Consider the following 13,033-nt stretch of genomic DNA (forward strand, 5'->3'; position numbering starts at 1 on the left):
TCTTTTCCAGGGATTCTCAAATTTCCATGAAATTCCCATTGAAAAGAATGGGACATTCCACAACTCCCACATTTTTTTTATCCGATTCAAATTGTTAAAAATATTCAGCCTGTTCAGGAATTGTGTGCTCTACTTCAACAATTCTAAACAAATTTCCAGGATTTCCTAGAATTCCCAGATTTTAGGGACATTTTCCCCATTGAAAATTAATCATCCATTTTTCAAACTTCCACAATCCCGAAATTTTTCAACTGGTTCAATCGATTACACCTTAGACACATTCAATTCATCCTGGAAATTCAACAAATTTCCAGGAATTAGTTTTTTCCTAACCTTATTTCCAACCTTTTTTAGTGCGACGACTCCTTTCACCTTTTCAACCCACTTCAAGCGTTCCACTGTCAAAACATTCCTCTTAATCAGGACAAAAAAACAAGTTGGTTTAAGAACTTGAAAATTTCCCGGTTTTCCCGAAATTCCGTAACACCATTTTTCAATTAAAAAACTGTTACAACGTCAACATTTCTTGACCGATTTAAACAATTCCAACACCAACCAATTCAGCTCATTCAGGACATTCATGCTCCTAATCATTCTTTTTTTAATCCCACTTTTCCCGAAATTCCCAAATTTCCAGGAAGTTCCCATTAAAATGAATGGGACATTCTTCCAGGTTGCACAATTTCCACATTTTTCAACCTATTCAAAGCATTCCAACATCAACACATTCCACTCATCCTGGACATCCAAACTGACACTTTCCCAAGTTCCAAACCAAATTCCGTTTTACCTGGAAATTCAAACTCTTCCCCATTCAAACTATTCTTACATTCATACTACATTCTGTCAGCGTTTCACTTCAACTTCAGCATTGGAGCGTTCACACCTCATCTAGTTACATTTCAATTCATTTCAACGGGAGATGTTGATTTGAGATACAAGTGTTTTGAGTTAAGGGTTTTGGAACAAATCCAATTAACCTTGTAGGTAAAGGACTCATATGCAGCATATGATGTAAATAATAAGGTAGTGTATTTCCATTCCGCCCGTCTTATTCTATAGAAACTTTAATTTTGTCAAGAGTTAGTTCCCGGATTCCAGTAGTTCCCATAAACACAGCATTCATTGTTCATCCAAAAAAGGGAAAGAGCTACTTGGAATGCACTGGATGTTAAATGTCAGGTTGGTTTGTAAATGTTTATTTCTTTATTGGCAGTAATCAACAGCTACACTTAATAGCTGATTGGCTACTGAGCTCAGCAAAGCGTCTCCATTGCAGTCATCAGTAAATAAGTCGGCCATCGGAAAACAATTAATGTCGTAGTGAAGACCATTCCTCTTCCCTCCGTCTTAATTATCCTTCCCCTGGGCCGTCATCATTAAGGCACATGTTGGGCGCCATATTTTAAGGCTGCAACAAGCCAGCTCAGCAGAAAAGCAGCACATATTATTCACCGTACGCGGTGACATATTATTATCCTTTAGGGGCCCCGTTTAAAAAAACACACCCCCTTGTCTCCGATATCTCATCAGTCCCCACGTTCTTGTCCTCAGTAGCATGGGAACGAGCGCCTTCATGCTTGCAAGGTCCCTATTTTGTGTGTGTGTGTGTGTGTGTGTGTGTGTGTGTTGTATTTCTAGCCTTCTTGAGACATGAAGAAGAAAAAGTATCTTCCATATGAGGAGGTGTGAACAAGTGATGACATGAATCAATAACATTGCATCTAATAGACAATGTCTCATCTGTGGTGACATCTTTCAAAATGAGGGTGCTCCCAAAAAAATTGACTGTCAACATATGAAATAACAAGTGTGTGTAAAAAATTGAAATGCGCCCCCTTTGGCCACAATTAATTAAAAATAAATAAATAATTATGTATATATAGACACACTGTAATAACTTGAAATAAATAATGAAGATTAAAAGACAATTACAAACAAAACAATTTGAAATAAAAAAAATCCTCACAATGTGTACATTTTTTTCTTTCAAATTTGGGAACAATTTTTCATATTTTTTCTGTTTCTGTAATATTGCAATATTTTCTCGTAAAATTATTACTTTTTTTAATGTAAAATTATTACTTTTGAATGCAAAACGGTGTCATTTGTCATATATTAAAATCTGACTTTTATCACAATGTTGCCCATTTGTTTTGGTTGTTCTTGTAAAATAGTGACATTTTTGGAGTAAAATTGTGACTTTTGTCATCATTTTGCCGAGTGAAATTCCGATTATTTTTAATAACATTGCCAACATTTTTAAGTTTTATGATAAGATTGTGATTTTTGTCGAGTAAAATTACGACTATTTTCTCAAAATTGCCAACATTTTAGGCTTTTCTTGTAAAATTGCGACTGTTATTGAGTAAAATTCCAACTTTTATCATAAAATTGCACAAATGTTCAGTTTTTCTTGTAAAATTTGAACTTGCATTGAGTAAAATTCCAAATTTTATTATAATACTGCCAAAATTCTAATTTTTTCTTGTGAAATTGTGACCTTTTTCTTGTGAACTCATTTTTCACAACAGGATTTTTTATATTTACATAGTATGTATATATTATTAATGTTGTAAATACACTTCTTTATATATCTAGAAAGGCTGGTCCTAAAGAGGGAGGCTTTTTTCTCAGAGGTCTCAAGAAGGTAGAAAATACAAGAATATATGTGTGTGTGTGTGTGTGTTCTTGTATTTCTATCCTTCTTGAGACATGAAGAAGGAAAAGTATCTTCCATATGAGGAGGCGTGAACAAGTGATGACATAAATCAATAACATTGCATCTAATAGACAATGTCTCATTTGTGGTGACATCTTTCAAAATGAGGGTGGTCCCAAAAAAATTGACTGTCAACATATGAAATAACAAGTGTGTGTAAAAAATTGAAATGTGCCTGCTTTGGCCACAATTAATTAAAAATAAATAAATAATTATGTATATAGAGACTCACTGTAATAACTTGAAGTAAATAATGAAGATTAAAAAATAATTACAAACAAAAAAATTCAAAATAAATAAAAAATCCTCAAAATGGGTCGATTTTTTTCCTGTAAAATTGGGAACAATTTCTCATATTTTATTATTACTTTTTAATGCAAAATGGTGATATTTGTCATATAAAAACCTGACTTTTATCACAATGTTGCCAATTTGTTTTGGTTGTTCTTGTAAAATAGTGACATTTTTGGAGTAAAATTGTGACTTTTGTCATCATTTTGCCAAGTAAAATTCCAATTATTTTTTATAACATTGCCAACATTTTTAAGTTTTCTGATAAGATTGTGATTTTTGTCGAGTAAAATTACGACTATTTTCTCAAAATTGCCAACATTTTAGGCTTTTCTTGTAAAATTGAGTAAAATTCCACAATTTTTCATAATATTGCACAAATGTTCAGTTTTTCTTGTAAAATTTTAAACTTGCGTTGAGTAAAATTCCAAATTTTATTATAATACTGCCAAAATTCAAATTTTTTCTTGTGAAATTGTGACCTTTTTCTTGTGAACTAATTTTTCACAACAGGATTTTTTATATTTGCATAGTATGTATATATTATTAATGTTGTAAATACACTTCTTTATATATCTAGAAAGGCTGGTCCTAAAGAGGGAGGCTTTTTTCTCAGCTCTCAAGTAGGTACAACATACAAGAATATAAGTGTGTGTGTGTGTGTGTGTGTGTGTGTGTGTGTGTGTGTGTGTGTGTTCTTGTATTTCTAGCCTTCTTGAGACATACAGAAGGAAAAGTATATTCCATATGAGGAGGCGTGAACAAGTGATGACATAAATCAATAACATTGCATCTAATAGACAATGTCTCATCTGTGGTGACATCTATCAAAATGAGGGTGCTCCCAAAAAAATTGACTGTCAACATATGAAATAACAAGCGTGTGTAAAAAATTGAAATGCGCCCCCTTTGGCCACAATTAATTAAAAATAAATAAATAAATATGCATATAGAGACATACTGTAATTACTTGAAGTAAATAATGAAGATTAAAAACCAATAACAAACCAAAAATTCAAAATAGAAAAAAAAATCCTCACAATGTGTCAATTTGTTTCTTTTAAAATTGGCAACAATTTCTCATATGTTTTCTGTTTCTGTAATATTGCAATATTTTCACGTAAAATTATTTTTTTTTAATGTAAAATTATTACTTTTTAATGCAAAATGGTGACATTTGACATATACAAGTCTGACTTTTATCACAATATTGCCAATTTGTTTTGGTTGTTCTTGTAAAATAGTGACATTTTTGGAATAAAATTGTGACTTTTGTCATCATTTTGCCGAGTGAAATTCCGATTATTTTTATAACATTGCCAACATTTTTAAGTTTTCGGATAAAATTCTGACTTTTGTCGAGTAAAATTACGACTATTTTCTCAAAATTGCCAACATTTTAAGCTTTTCTTGTAAAACTGCGACTGTTATTGAGTAAAATTCCACATTTTTTCATAATATTGCACAAATGATCAGTTTTTCTTGTAAAATTTTAAACTTGCGTTGAGTAAAATTCCAAATTTTATTATAATACTGCCAACATTCAAATTTTTTCTTGTGAAATTTTTCTTGTGAACTAATTTTTTACAACAAGCTTTTTTATATTTGCATAGTATGTATATATTATTAATGTTGTAAATACACTTCTTTATATATCTAGAACGGCTGGTCCTAAAGAGGGAGGCATTTTTCTCAGCTCTCAAGAAGGTAGCAAATACAAGAATATAAGTGTGTGTGTGTGTGTGTGTGTGTGTGTGTGTGTGTGTGTGTTCTTGTATTTCTAGCCTTCTTGAGACATAAAGAAGGAAAAGTATCTTCCATATGAGGAGGCGTGAACAAGTGATGACATAAATCAATAACAATTGCATCTAATAGACAATGTCTCATTTGTGGTGACATCTATCAAAATGAGGGTGGTTCCAAAAAATGTGACTGTCAACATATGAAATAACAAGTGTGTGTAAAAAATTGAAATGTGCCTGCTTTGGCCACAATTAATAAAAAATAAATAAATAATTATGTATATAGAGACTCACTGTAATAACTTGAAGTAAATAATGAAGATTAAAAAACAATTACAAACAAAAAAATTCAAAATAAATACAAAATCCTCAAAATGGGTCGATTTTTTTCTTGTAAAATTGGGAACAATTTCTCATATTTTTTTATTACTTTTTAATGCAAAATGGTGACATTTGTCATATAAAAATCTGACTTATCACAATGTTGCCAATTTGTTTTGGTTGTTCTTGTAAAATAGTGACATTTTTGGAGTAAAATTGTGACTTTGTCATCATTTTGCCGAGTGAAATTCCGATTATTTTTATAACATTGCCAACATTTTTAAGTTTTCTGATAAAATTGTGATTTTTGTCGAGTAAAATTACGACTATTTTCTCAAAATTGCCAACATTTGAGGCTTTTCTTGTAAAATTGCGACTGTTATTGAGTAAAATTCCAAATTTTTTCATAATATTGCACAAATGTTCAGTTTTTCTTGTAAAATTTTAAACTTGCGTTGAGTAAAATTCCAATTTTTTTTATAATACTGCCAACATTCAAATTTTTTCTTGTGAAATTGTGACCTTTTTCTTGTGAACTAATTTTTTACAACAAGCTTTTTTATATTTATATAGTATGTATATATTATTAATGTTGTAAATACACTTCTTTATATATCTAGAAAGGCTGGTCCTAAAGAGGGAGGCATTTTTCTCAGGTCTCAAGTAGGTACAACATACAAGAATATAAGTGTGTGTGTGTGTGTGTGTGTGTGTGTGTGTGTGTGTGTGTGTGTGTGTGTGTGTGTGTGTGTGTGTGTGTGTGTGTGTGTGTGTGTGTGTGTGTGTGTGTGTGTGTGTGTGTGTGTGTGTGTGTGTGTGCGTGTGTGTGTGTGAGACAGTGCATTGTAGACGTGTTGGTTGTTTGTGTGCAGCAGGAAATTAAAAAAGTAGGCCACGTCAGCCACCCAGGGGTTTGAAGGCTCAGGGGGCATGCAGGGCAACAACACGGTTCCAACAACGGATGAGAAGGTTCTAGAAACACGTGGAGGTTGAAAAGCAGACAGAACACGACTCCTCTCCGAGAAGAGGCGAGAATACATTCCTTCCGTCCGCATTTGGAGTACATGACGCCGGCCGAGCTGGCGCTCATTTTCTTCTGGCTCACGGACGGCCCGGCTGACACTTCCCAGAGCGATGAGCCCGGCACCTTCTGGCCATTGATCCCTTTCACAGCATAATGGATACGAATGGGAACGTCTCGGGTTGCCTTTAATTTGATCACACAGGCGAGGCTCGCACTGGCACCGTCAAACGTGGCGGGGGTTCCAACTTATTTAATCACGTTTGGTCCCAGGTGAAGGATGTCTGCCTGTACATTTCAAATAATAACCAAATGTTTGTCCGGCCGTTGGATGAGCGGACATGACGTGAAGTTTAGAGGTCACATAAGTGATCGTGCCTTGGACTTCCAGTGGGTATTAGGTGCAGATGTTCTGCTGCTCTATGCCAGTGTGTCATTGTCACTGGGTCTGATATGCAAAGTCTGCACCCAGGGTTTTGTCTGATGTGGTTGACCTCCGCCTCTACAGTATTAAGATTTTTGATTAGGAGTTAACTCTTACCTGCTGACAGTTTCGAATGTGCCTTCATTCTTTGTCAGATCAAGAAGACATCATTGATATCATCTGGATGACTTCCATCCATCCATCCTTCTTACTTCTGCAGTCTCAGTAGGGAAGGGAATCCCAGACTTCCCAGTCTCCAGCTACCTCTCCCAGGACCTGCCCAGAACACCTCATCGGGGAGGCATCCAGGAGCCACTCGGATTGGATGCCTGAGCCACCTCGACTGACTCGTCTCTGAGTTCCTCCCGGATAGCCGAGCTCCTCACCCAGGCTCTCAGGGTGATCCCAGCAACCCTCCTTGTTCTTCCAGTCACAACCCAGAACATTGTGACCCCCACCCAACCTTCCCAACCGCTTGAATCCCTTAGGGTTGATGGACAGCTGGGCAGCGCTCAGATAGCAGCAGCCTGGCCCCGTAGCCCCCACTCCCTCCCCTCTGCTGCAAGTCTTGTGAATTATTTGTAACTTGTTTATGTGTGCTATGGCTATTGAGGTTTTTCTCCCCCTGGCCTCAAATCCAGTCCAAATCTCCGCTCTTAGACGAGGCCATGGATAAGTTACAACTTGGTCACTTTATTTATCATTTCCACAGCGCACAACCGGACATCCACCATGCTAGTAACACTACCGCACATGCCAGCGCTACCTCTCCTAAGTTGCCCACTCACTTACCAGTCACTCACCCCACATACTGCCATCCTTAAAGGAGCACACACACACATACGCTACTCTCACGACAGCTGCTTTAAAACACGCCTCGTCAAATGTGGCGATTAGTACTAGCGCCTTGGCTTCAAACCTAGGTAAACATTTAAATAATGAACACTCAGATCTGCACAAGGAGTTATAAAGAGTGACAGGTAATGCAATGGCGCCCCATAATACACCTGCTGTGAACCTGTTTTTTATGTTTTTATATTTTATTTATTTATTTTTTGTCGTGTTCTGTTTGTGTTGTGTTTTGTTTGCTCGGTTCTCATATTATTTTTAACCTGCCCATTGTACAACACTTTGGCTACCCCTGTGGTAAATTTTAAATGTGCTTTATACATAAAGTTGATTTGATTTGATTTGATTTAATAATGTAGTTGTTACACCTGTCCTGCTGTTCGGTCCGGTGCAGACCGTAGTCGAGGAGCACAGGGCAGACTTTCCCTTCAGGGTCGACACCATTTCAATGCCTTTTAATTTACATTTTAACCTTGTAAAATTGTTCTTTCATCAAGTCCAGGTGCGCTGATTGCAGATTGCCTCCGGCTGTGGAGGCCCGTGGCCATGTGGGGGCGCCGCGGAGCCTCTAGGTCAGTGTTTTTCAACCAGGAGTGCGCCGCGAGATATTGTCTGGTGTGCCATGGGAAATTATGCAACTTCACCTAATTGGTCCCAAAAATATTTTTTTGCAAATCAACAATTATAATCTGCAAATAATGTGCCGTTGCTTAGCGTCTGTGCTGTGTGAACCTCGGCAGGGTAACCACGTAATACTCCATGCCAGTAGGTGGCAGCAGGTATTTAATTGCTTTGTAAAAGTCGGAATGTGTCGGGTGAGACGAGGAGGGTTTGTTTTGATCCCGATATACGGGAGGCAGGTAAAAAGGTTAAATGCTTAAATGTAATGCTTAAACCAAAAATGAACAAAAGGGAAAGGGAAAGGCAATGGCTATGCAAAGCGAAAGTAAAACTGAACTGGCTACAAAGTAAACAGAAACAGAATGCTGGACAACAGCAAAAACTTACGGCGTCCACAGAGTACATCCGTACATGACGTGACAATCAACAATGTCCACACAAAGAAGGATAGCAACAACGTAAATAGCCTTGCTTGCTAACACAAAGCGCTCAAAGGAAGACATGAAACTGCTACAGGAAAACAGCCGCAAAACAGGAAGGGCCACCAAAATAAGAGCGCAAGACAAGAACTGAAGCACCACACACAGGAAACTAAACGTCTTGTGGTACTCCAAACAACTTTTTTTAGCCGCCCCGTAACTGCGTGAGCTGAACAACAGACATTTATTTATCAGACTTTAGCACATATTAGATTGTTCTGCAAGAGTGCATGGAGAGAAGCTACTTTGTGGGAAATGGCAAGTGCACTCATTCATTAACTTCCTCGCCAAGCAGTTTCCAGTGATCAATAAGATCCTTTGGCATGACAACGGCCGAGGCAAAGGTGCTTTCAGTCGATAGGAACAACAATCCATCCATTCTGTGTGTCCTCGTTAGGGTCACGGGCGAGCGGGAACCTATCCCAGCTGATTTCAGACACAATAAGAACCTGGCCACACCTTATTTCATTTGAATTTCATCAAACTGTGAGGTCAGAGATGAGAAAATGCCCAAAGTCGGTGCTTCAGCAGGCCCCAATTCAATCCGGATTTTAAAGGCACTTCTCGTTTTATGTTTCATTTTTTAAAAATGGAACACAATGATATCATCACAGCAAGGTCAGAGGTCAAATCGATAGGATTTTCTCTCCCGTGTCACTGCCGACCACAATGTCCTGACCTTTGAGGATTATTATTACTCGTAGACAAACTTCAGAATGTTATCAATAACTGAGATAAAAGGTCGGGTAGCTGAGGTGAAAGGTTAAACCGTACCTCTCTTCCACGTTTGCGTTTAGAAATACGGAACGTTTGAGAGAAATAAAGGATCGGGACTGACATGAATACATCAAAATGTAATGATGAGATCTTCCGTGCAGGTTTTTGTTTTAAAGGCCTACTGAAAGCCACTACTAGCGACCACGCAGTCTGATAGTTTATATATCAATGATGAAATCTTAACATTGCAACACATGCCAATACGGCCGGGTTAACTTATAAAGTGACATTTTAAAATTCCCGGGAAATATCCGGCTGAAACATCGCGGTATGATGACGTATGCGCGTGACGAAGTCCGAGTAACGGAAGTTATGGTACCCCGTAGAATCCTATACAAAAAGCTTTGTTTTCATTTCATAATTCCACAGTATTCTGGACATCTTTTGCAATTTTTTTAATGAACAATGAAGGCTGCAAAGAAGACAGTTGTAGGTGGGATCAGTGTATTAGCAGCAGACTACAGCAACACAACCAGGAGGACTTTGTTGGAGCGCTAGCCGCGCTAGCCGCCGACCTCACCTTGACTTCCTACGTCTCCGGGCCGCCAAACCCATCGGGTGAAGTCCTTCGTCCTTCTGCCGATCGCTGGAACGCAGGTGAGCACGGGTGTTGATGAGCAAATGAGGGCTGGCTGGCGTAGGTGGAGAGCTAATGTTTTTAGCATAGCTCTGTGCAATCCGGTTGCTAAGTTAGCTTCAATGGCGTCCTTAGCACAGCATTGTTAACCTTCGCCAGCCTGGAAAGCATTAACCGTGTATTTACATGTCCACGGTTTAATAGTATTGTTGATTTTCTATCTATCCTTCCAGTCAGGGGTTTATTTCTTTTGTTTCTATATGCAGTTAAAGCAAGATGCTATCACGTTAGCTCGTAGCTAAAGCATTTCGCCGATGTATTGTCGTGGAGATAAAAGGCACTGAATGTCCATTTCGCGTTCTGGACTCTCATTTTCAAGAGGATATAGTATCCCAGGTGGTTTAACATACAAATCTGTGATCCACAATAGAAAAAGGAGAGAGTGTGGAATCCAATGAGCCAGCTTGTACCTAAGTTACGCTCAGAGCGAAAAAAGATACGTCCATCACTGCCTCTCAAGTCCTTCACTGTAACGTTCCTCATCTACGAATCTTTCATCCTCGTTCAAATTAATGGTGTAATCATCACTTTCTCGGTCCGAATCTCTCTCGCTCCATTGTAAACAACGGGGAATTGTGAGGAATACTAGCTCCTGTGACGTCACGCTACTTCCGCTACAGGCAAGGCTTTTTTTTATCAGCGAGCAAAAGTTGCGAACTTTATCGTCGATTTTCTCTACTAAATCCTTTCAGCAAAAATATGGCAATATCGCAAAATGATCAAGTATGACACATAGAATGGATCTGCTATTCCCGTTTAAATAAAAAAAAAAATCATTTCAGTAGGCCTTTAAGTCCATACTGTCACGACTTGGTCCCTGGGGTTTGTTTTCCCAGAAGGCAACGGAAAGTTGGCGCGGGCAAGACGTGAATGTGAGTACATTTTTTAAATCAATCTATCAAAAAAAGGAGCAAACAAAAAGCGCTCACAGCGGAGGTACAAAACTTGGCTAATGAAAACAAAAGACTTGCACAAAGGCAAAAAAACCATGAACAAGAAACAAAAACGTACTTGGCATGGAACTGTGAACATGGCATGAAGAAGAGTGATCATAAAGTGTGATGTCGCCAGGCAGACTAACTGAAATGATGAAGACATGATTGACAACAGGTGTGTAAGTCCGAACGTGAAAACAGGTGCGTGACATGACAGGTGAAAACTAATGGGTTGCTATGGTCATAAAACAAACAAAAGTGCACAAAGAGTCCAAAAACAAAACCGAACATGACTGAAACAAAACATGATCACACCGACATGACACATACAATAAGTGGCAGCATTGCTCCCCTTCTTAAGTTCAAGTTCAAGTAGCAATGATTGTCACACACACACTAGGTGTGGTGAAATGTGTCCTCTGCATTTGACCCATCACCTTGTTCACACCCTAGGAGGTGAGGGGAGCAGTGAGCAGCAGCGGTGGCCGTGCCCGGGAATAATTTTTGGTGATTTAACCGCCCAATTCCAAGCCTTCATGCTGAGTGCCAAGCAGGGAGGTAATGGCTCCCGTTTTTATAGTCTTTGGTATGACTCGGCCGGGGTTTGAACTCACAACCTCCCCATCTCAGGGCGGACACTAACACACCGCATCTGCCAGAGAATAAGAAGAGGTAGCAGGAGTGATTGGTGTTGCCCACTTAGCAGCTATTGTGGTGAACCTGAATGGCACAGAAACTGGTCCGAGGAAAAGTGCAGTTTTTTTGTCATGCACCAAAGGAACTGGGGGTTACCAACCCAACAGGCCACCTCACTCATGGTGCGTACAACAATAACAAAGAATTAACACCAATGTAGTTTGAGCTACTGCACCACACCACCATCAAAACATACATACACTCAAAGCTAAACTGCTATTCACACACTGCAATGCATGCTGGGTAACCCGCCCTAATCTTTCCCAACATCCATCCATCCTTTTTTTCCGTCGCTTATCGGGGTCCGGGTGGCAGCAGTCCAAGCAGGGATGCCTGTGGGCTTCCCCGTCCCTGGCCACCGGGGTGAGTTGCAAGTTTCAAGTTTTATTCCCAATACCATATTACAATTACAACAATAGTGAATATCCATTTAAGGATGTTGGTAAGTGAAAGGGTCCCCGAGATAAGCTAGAAGAAGCTTTTGGCAGGGGGTCCAGAGGTCAGTATATGCATGGAATGCTGAGACATGGTGGCAAGCACAAAAACACGATATGACAAACACAAAATAGGAGCCCAAAAGCAAGCATACACATACATACATACATACATACATACATACATACATACATACATACATACATACATACATACATACATACAACCACACACAACCCAACAGTAGTCTACCCTGAAGTCACATGTGACAATGCTAATCTTGTAAAGGAGCACTAGTCATTCACATGAGGGATGAGACCAGTGGTTCTTAACCTTGTTGGAGGTACCGAACCCCACCTGTTTCATATGCGCATTCACCCAACCCTTCTTTAGTGAAATATACACTACCGTTCACAAGTTTGGGGTCACCCAAACAATTTAGTGGAATAGCCTTCATTTCCAAGAACAAGAATAGACTGTCGAGTTTCAGATGAAAGTTCTCTTTTTCTGGCCATTTTGAGCGTTTAATTGAGCCCACAAATGTGATGCTCCAGAAACTCAATCTGCTCAAAGGAAGGTCAGTTTTGTAGCTTCTGTAACGAGCTAAAGTGTTTTCAGATGTGTGAACATGATTGCACAAGGGTTTTCTAATCATCAATTAGCCTTCTGAGCCAATGAGCAAACACATTGTACCATTAGAACACTGGAGTGATAGTTGCTGGAAATGGGCCTCTATACACCTATGTAGATATTGCACCAAAAAGCAGACATTTGCAGCTAGAACAGTCTGTTCCCACATTAGCAATGTATAGAGTGTATTTCTTTCAAGTTAAGACTAGTTTAAAGTTATCTTCATTGAAAAGTACAGTGCTTTTCCTTCAAAAATAAGGACATTTACATGTGACCCCCAAACTTTTGAACGGTAGTGTATATATTTTTTTCAAATTCAAGACAAAGTTATATGTTTTTTTTTACCAGTGCACAAAATGAACCATGAATGAACATCACCTTGTTCAAAGAACAAAACCAACACAGTGCATCAATCAATCATCAATCAATGTTTATTTATATAGCCCTAAATCA

Source organism: Entelurus aequoreus, linkage group LG18, assembly GCF_033978785.1.
Source record: "Entelurus aequoreus isolate RoL-2023_Sb linkage group LG18, RoL_Eaeq_v1.1, whole genome shotgun sequence".
NCBI classification, from domain to species: domain Eukaryota; kingdom Metazoa; phylum Chordata; class Actinopteri; order Syngnathiformes; family Syngnathidae; genus Entelurus; species Entelurus aequoreus.